We start from the raw sequence: 6656 nt of genomic DNA, 5'->3' as shown, positions 1-6656 counted from the left end.
CCTTATAAACCAATGAAGGTAGCTGTTTTGGTTGCAGGAGAACTAGAAAAGATGGTTGACAAAGAAAGGAAAGACTACACCCCTGAAGATCTTTCATCTATTATGAAGGATACTAAAGTCAAACACATCTTGAATAGCAGTCTTGATAGTGTTATGTCCAATAGAGTTATTGGATGTAAAATAGCAAAAGAGATATGGGATGCTTTAGAAGTAAAGTGTCAAGGCACAACTGCTATCAAGAAGAATGGGAGGATAGTACTTACTCAATAATATGAGCAATTTGACTCAAGAGATAATGAGTCCTTAACTGAGATCTATGATAGATTTTAGAAGCTTCTGAATGACTTGTCTCTTATCGACTGTTGAGTGGCATTTATTGTCACACCGCAAACCAAGCACACATACACTAAATAAATGTGAACCATAATTATATTACAAACTTATAAGCCTAAAAGATGATAATAATACGATTACAAACCCAACCAAAATAATAATAATCCCGAGATCTTTACAAGTTCAGAGTTTGGAACAACCCTTCTAACTAATACCATAATCACAAACTGGTAGATTCGCCTAATCTATATACTACCGACACCCTCAAATGGTCTTCACCCTGCCTACCGGTTGTCTTACGGGCGATTTGCTTGGTACGAACCATGATTGCTAGCTGTAGAAAAGGGTTAAATACAAGAAAATGAGCTCATACGCTCATGAAGTACTAACAGTTCTATTATACAAGACATTATCTCACTATCATGGGTTCATGAATCAAGGGGTTATAGATGCTTGTAAAAATGACAATAAGAAACATGAAGTTATAATGTAAAGACATGGTAAAATCATAGTAATCAAAACATGGCATATGGAATCATGGCATTGTGGTAACATGTCATAATATAAAGGCATGGTAGAATCATAATGACCGAAACATGGCATATGGTATCATGGCATGGGAAATCATGTTATAAATATCAAATCATCAAAATCATTTTAGGACGCTACGGATTACATTCGGTGATCATCCGCGAAGTAATCCCGAATCGCGCTGGGTTCTCAAATATAATGGGATCCCTAGGCTATATGTGAGCCTATCAATAAGTGTGAAAAGGACTTGCCTCTGGGTCCAATTCACTAAGATAAGAAAACATTTATTTTATTTTTAATGATTTATAACATGGATGTCGGGGAAAGATTTGGTATCACATTAATGGAATTGTAACAAGAGAATTCAAGTTCACTAATGAGGTTCGCTTTAGGGAATATGGTAGAGAGTTTAGTATTCACAGTCTAATGTATAAGGAATGTGTTGTAGGTAAGGTACTAACAAGATTAAGAGTTATTAACGAAAGTATTTGAATTAATTAATGACATGGTGGTTATCACAACTAAGCATTTACGAAAAAGTATGTACACTTGAAACAGTTATAAGCATAAGGAGGGTACTTGCCTTTCAACAGTTCTAAAATTATTCGATCTTGACGGCACGAATCTTCCCCTTCGCTTCAGAACCTACACATTATATTAACCTCATTACAATTCAAACTTAAAAACCTTATAAATCTATAAACTCCTAGACTAACTTTTACTCTTATCATAGCTACTATTATACTTACACATAACTTAATCAGATGCATTTCCATGTAATCCACATAATCACATAATCACATAATGGCATGGCATATACTACTTAGTTATTTATACTATAATATCACCTAATTACCTAAGCATATAAGTAAGTAACACATAAGAACTATTATTGACCTTAACTTAAACCCAAAGATGATGTGCAACTCTCGGACTCTTCACTTCTAGGTCCCAAATACAACGAACACCACTAAAGTTTTCTTAAGACCACTCGAAGGGTGCTCTCAGGTTTCTTGGTGGAAATGGGATGTCTCCACCTTGGGAATTCACTCCAAACCACTTCCTAAAGGTTATTGAGACTCTAAACTAACTTCTATAGTTGGTGAGACTCAGAGGCCTCACTCTTATAGGCTTACAAAAATCGATACTCACACTAAGGTTTCCTGCTAGCACCGGTTTGCACGTCATGTGCTCTTTGGCCGAAATCTCAACTTTTACATGGGGCCTTCTAAAAAAACCAATTCTTATAAATTCTTAAGACCTAAATCTAACTCTCAGACTTGGTTTCAGGCTAAGGCCTCACCTGGACCTCTCTAGGCCTATGCTCATAGTTGACACTTATCCAGCATCCCTCCAAAACACTCTGCTCCATTTTTTAGTCATACTAAAACTCACTTTTCTCACTCAATTTTTAATTCTACTAATTTTTTAAGCTTCCTAAGGATGCAGTATACTTATTTAAGCCAAGGCCCCATGAAGGCCTAGCCTATGGCATGGTTATAATAGACCAAAGTTCAAGGTTACGCAATCCTGCCCCGTTCTGAGCTACTCTCGAAAATGTGTGTGCACCTACCTAAATGCAAGTTTTTCAACGAACCAAAGCCACTGGACTCAATTAAAACTCAATTCCTAACTCCAGTAAACTCAATCCTAGAAAGGCCTTACAAAAACTCACCTAAAACAGCCTATACTTACAGTGTACATAACTCCCATTCCAACACCAAAACCAACATGCAATCCAACAAATCTATCCTACAGTGTACACAACCCTATTAACTATCATTTTATAGAAAAATACGAGCATAAACTTAGCCATAATAGTAATTTACCGAGGCAAAAACAGAGAGCATAGCAGAGCAGATTTTACATTTGAACTTTTAAGCAAATTTTTGAACCAAAAATACATGGTAGCAACTTGATGGCTACAAGATTCGATTATGACTTGTCAAGGCACATAACATACTAGCATTTCAAAGCAAAAATTATGGCGTGAATTGCACAAAACTCAAAATTACATCACATAACACATTTTTCCAAAATATCACTTATATCATGACATGCAAGTACTAATTTCAACTTTTATCATAAAAATCATAACATACAAGGATAGAAACTTTGAAAAATACATTTTAAAAGGTCACAAGTTATTTGAAAGCCTTATTCAAAGTCTCTTTATTTTTAGAAAGCAACCAAAACTATCACACAAACAACAAAGTCCATTCGGCTCCTTGGGAGTCATTGCCGAATGCTTGAGGCCAAGATCATGGCTTGAAAATGGAAGCAAAACACTTCATCAAGACCATCTCTTGCTCAAGTTTTATGAGCCACATTAGGTTCAACTCTAGATTCACAAGAATCAAAGTTAAACCATTGGCTTTAGCCACATGCATCTAAGAAACTAACCTTAAATGAAAATGTAGCACTAAATATAACTGTCCCTTGCTTGAGTGAGTTGAAAGGTGTTAAGGAAATGAAGAAATGAAAAAGAAAAATGAGAGGGGCGGGGGAGGTTTAGGTGCGGCCGAGAGGGGGTAGGGAGAGGACAGAGTGGAGGGATGTGTTGGTGAAGAAAAATGAAATGAAATGAGTGTTGTTCTAACCTTTTGTCTCATCAAAATAGTGAGTGTAGTTTGAATTTACTATTTTATCCTTCATCCACTAATAGTAAGCTTTCGCATGCAAGGTTTTATTGGTCATTTGTTTGGTCAAATGGAGTTAGTGGAGGGTGAAAGAACGGTCTTACCCTTGATCTCTATTTAGGTGGAAGTTGCATGCAAGGGCACACTTGTAATTCAATAATTATTAAAAGTATAATTAAAAATAATATGTTTTAGTAATTAAAATATAAATCCATAAATCACAAAATTAATACCATAAATACTATGGGATTTTAGAAGTTTAATAAAATTGTTTTCAAAAATTTTGAACCAAAATTTTATATTAAAATATTTTTTCTAAGGTTATCACACTAATAAATAATTCATGTAAAATATAATTTAACACATTAAAAATTCACACAAGCAATTGCAAATAAATTGACTCTACTCCACAATATTAGAATATAGTTTATCGCCTAATCGCAACTTATTCAATTATCACTAAATCATGAGAATCTCAATTATTACTTGATCGCGTAACGATAATCTTACTCTCGTACGAAAGCTATACGCTTAAAAATATTCCAGCAACATTCGTAATGCCATACAACAAAATTATACACAATATATAACGAGTCCGCATAATTGGCCTTATAACACATAATATTTATGAATATCTATATCGCACTTATAAAATAGTTCAAATAATTACTGGTTGTCACATTTATGACATTTTATAATGCTCCATTAAGCTTTGAATTGGTGTTTTGTACTCAAGTTGTAGGTGTTTTCTAGTGTTTTTGCATTTCAGGAATTTATCCAGAATTCAGGTGAATTAGCATTGATTTGATGTTAATATGGTGTTAGGATGGCGTCCAAGGAATAAAGGCTCGTGAAGACCAACTCATTGCAGCAAAAAAAGAAGAAAAATAAGTTTTTTCCGGAAGGTCGGCACGCTCACACTGTCATACTGCACGCCCACGCCCGAGGAGTAGAAACACAGCGTGCCCGTGCTGGTCAAGCGCGCGGTCGCGCCGGGTCGTGAATTTAAAATCCTGATTCTTGTGGATTTTTGATTGGATGGACTTCTACTATGCATGGGCTGCTATATATACATTAATACAGGTCATTTTTCAGAAGCAGACGTAGCAGAGCTAAGGAGAAGGCATAGGAAGACCGTATAGCACAATCCTACGAAGGCGAAGAAGATCTAGTTTATACTTGTGATTCTTTCTTCTAAGTTGTAACTTTGCTAGTTTTTTTATTCGTGAACTTTTACTCTTATTTCGTACTTGGTTTATTATTTATTAAGTATAAAGACTACCTTTATTATACCATGCTTTCATCGGAACCCACGTTGATGATGAGTCCGATTATGGGCTAATCGTTATCGTGGCGTTCTAGCGGATTTATTTATGGATTTCTTTAGTTAATTTGTTTCGATGCCTTAGTGTGTGGTGATTGTATGATAACCTAGTATTGGTTGTGCTTAATCGTCTTATGAGCAACGCGAACTTATAAGATAGTGTGCTAATCTTTAATGAAGTGAAAGTGAATTTAAGGGTTTAGAAATTGCCATGCTAGCATAGGTTCATGTATTTGATATGCAAGATTCGTAGGTAATTTTAACCATCTTGCTTGCCATATGTAATCATGATAGATAACTTGTGCATTAAACCGTAATGTTGTCAAATTCTATAGACATATAGGGTCTCAATATAATTGGTGTCTATTCAGCTCCTATCTCTTTTGTGGATGTCTAGTAGTATGTTATTCATGCAACGAAAGTTGGCGTTTAGCAGTTTTGTGTTATCTGATTAGGGTCATCACCATTACATGCTAAGGTTAAGAGCAAAAATATTATTGAATGAAGTCAGAATCCCATGTTTGTGTCATATATTATTCAACTCTCTTTAATCCTTTAGTTAATGTTCTCTAGTATAATTCTCAATAGTTAATTATAGTAATAATCAAAACCCAATTTGTTATTCGTCTTAACATTGAATAATAGCCATATCATTGTTGCATAAGTGCATAAATCACAAAGTTAACCTAAACTAGACTCTGTGGGAACAAACTATAAATAATTCTATATTACTTGCGAACGCGTATACTTGCCTGAATTATTAGCGCATGTTTAGCGACTAACAAGTTTTTGGAGCCGCTGCTAGGGACTCGGTGTTAACTTTTAGTTTATGTGTTTTCATCAGTGATCGTTAAAGTTCATTGAATCAGACATTGTTACTTACCTACTTTTTTCCTTGTCGTGTTCCATGTACTCTAGCGAGCGTGTATGCATACGCGTTCGGGGGCTCGTAAGAGAAGTCTGGATCAAGACGTGGAGGAAGCTGTAGTGGTTCGAAGGGAAGTTTTTGAGGACAAAGAGAAAGTAGAACAAGAAGAGAAAGTCGAGGAACCAGCTTTAGTAGTGATGGATGATCAAGCAGAAATTCCTAAGGGTTTGATGGACTATTCTCAGCCTAAGATCAATGATATTCATTCGTGCATCATCAGACCAGCCATCTCGGCTAACACTTTTAAGATCAAGTAAAGCACGATTCAGATGATACAGAACTCAGTTCCATTTGGGGGTTCTCCTACAGAAGACCCCAACATGCACATTAGGGATTTCATCGAGATCTGCGACACTTTCAAGTTCAATAGGGTGACTGAAGATGCTATCAAGCTGCGACTCTTCCCATTCTCTCTGAGGGATAAAGAAAAGTGCTGGTTACATTCTCTACCACCAGGGTTTATAACCAAATGGGAGGATCTTGCTCAAAAATTTCTCACTAAATTCTTTCCCATAGCGAAGACTGCTGCAATCAGGAATGCTCTTACTCAGTTTGCACAAAAAACTGGAGAATCTCTGTGTGAGGCTTGGGATCATTATAAGGGGATGCTAAGGAAGTGCCCACACGATGGCATGCCTGATTGTATGATTATAAACTATTTCTACAATGGTTTTGGTGCACAGTCTAGACCTATGCTCGATATAGCGTCTGGTGGAGCCTTATGGGCTAAAAACTATAATGAAGCTTATGAGTTGATTGATCTAATGACAGCTAATGAATACAAGAATTATACACAAAGAATGTTGCAACGAAAGGTAGCAGGAATTTTTGAAGTGGAAATAGCTACTGCTATAGCTGCTCAACTTCAAGCTTTAACGATGAAAGTGGACTCTTTGGATAA

General features: G+C 35.9%; 1 non-coding gene across 1 annotated transcript; it reads right to left on the bottom strand.

The window, feature by feature from the left end:
- Positions 1 to 6282: 6282 nt before the first annotated feature.
- On the bottom strand, positions 6283 to 6389 carry LOC141688683 (small nucleolar RNA R71). Its single transcript, XR_012562116.1, has one exon. It is a non-coding gene; the product is annotated as a small nucleolar RNA R71 (small nucleolar RNA).
- Between the last annotated feature and the right edge of the window lie 267 nt (positions 6390 to 6656).

The sequence above is a fragment of the Apium graveolens genome, chromosome 9 (genome assembly GCF_009905375.1).
Source record: "Apium graveolens cultivar Ventura chromosome 9, ASM990537v1, whole genome shotgun sequence".
Lineage (NCBI taxonomy): Eukaryota > Viridiplantae > Streptophyta > Magnoliopsida > Apiales > Apiaceae > Apium > Apium graveolens.
The sequence above is the reverse complement of the archived record's forward strand: the minus strand, read 5'-3'. Positions and strand labels throughout refer to the sequence as shown.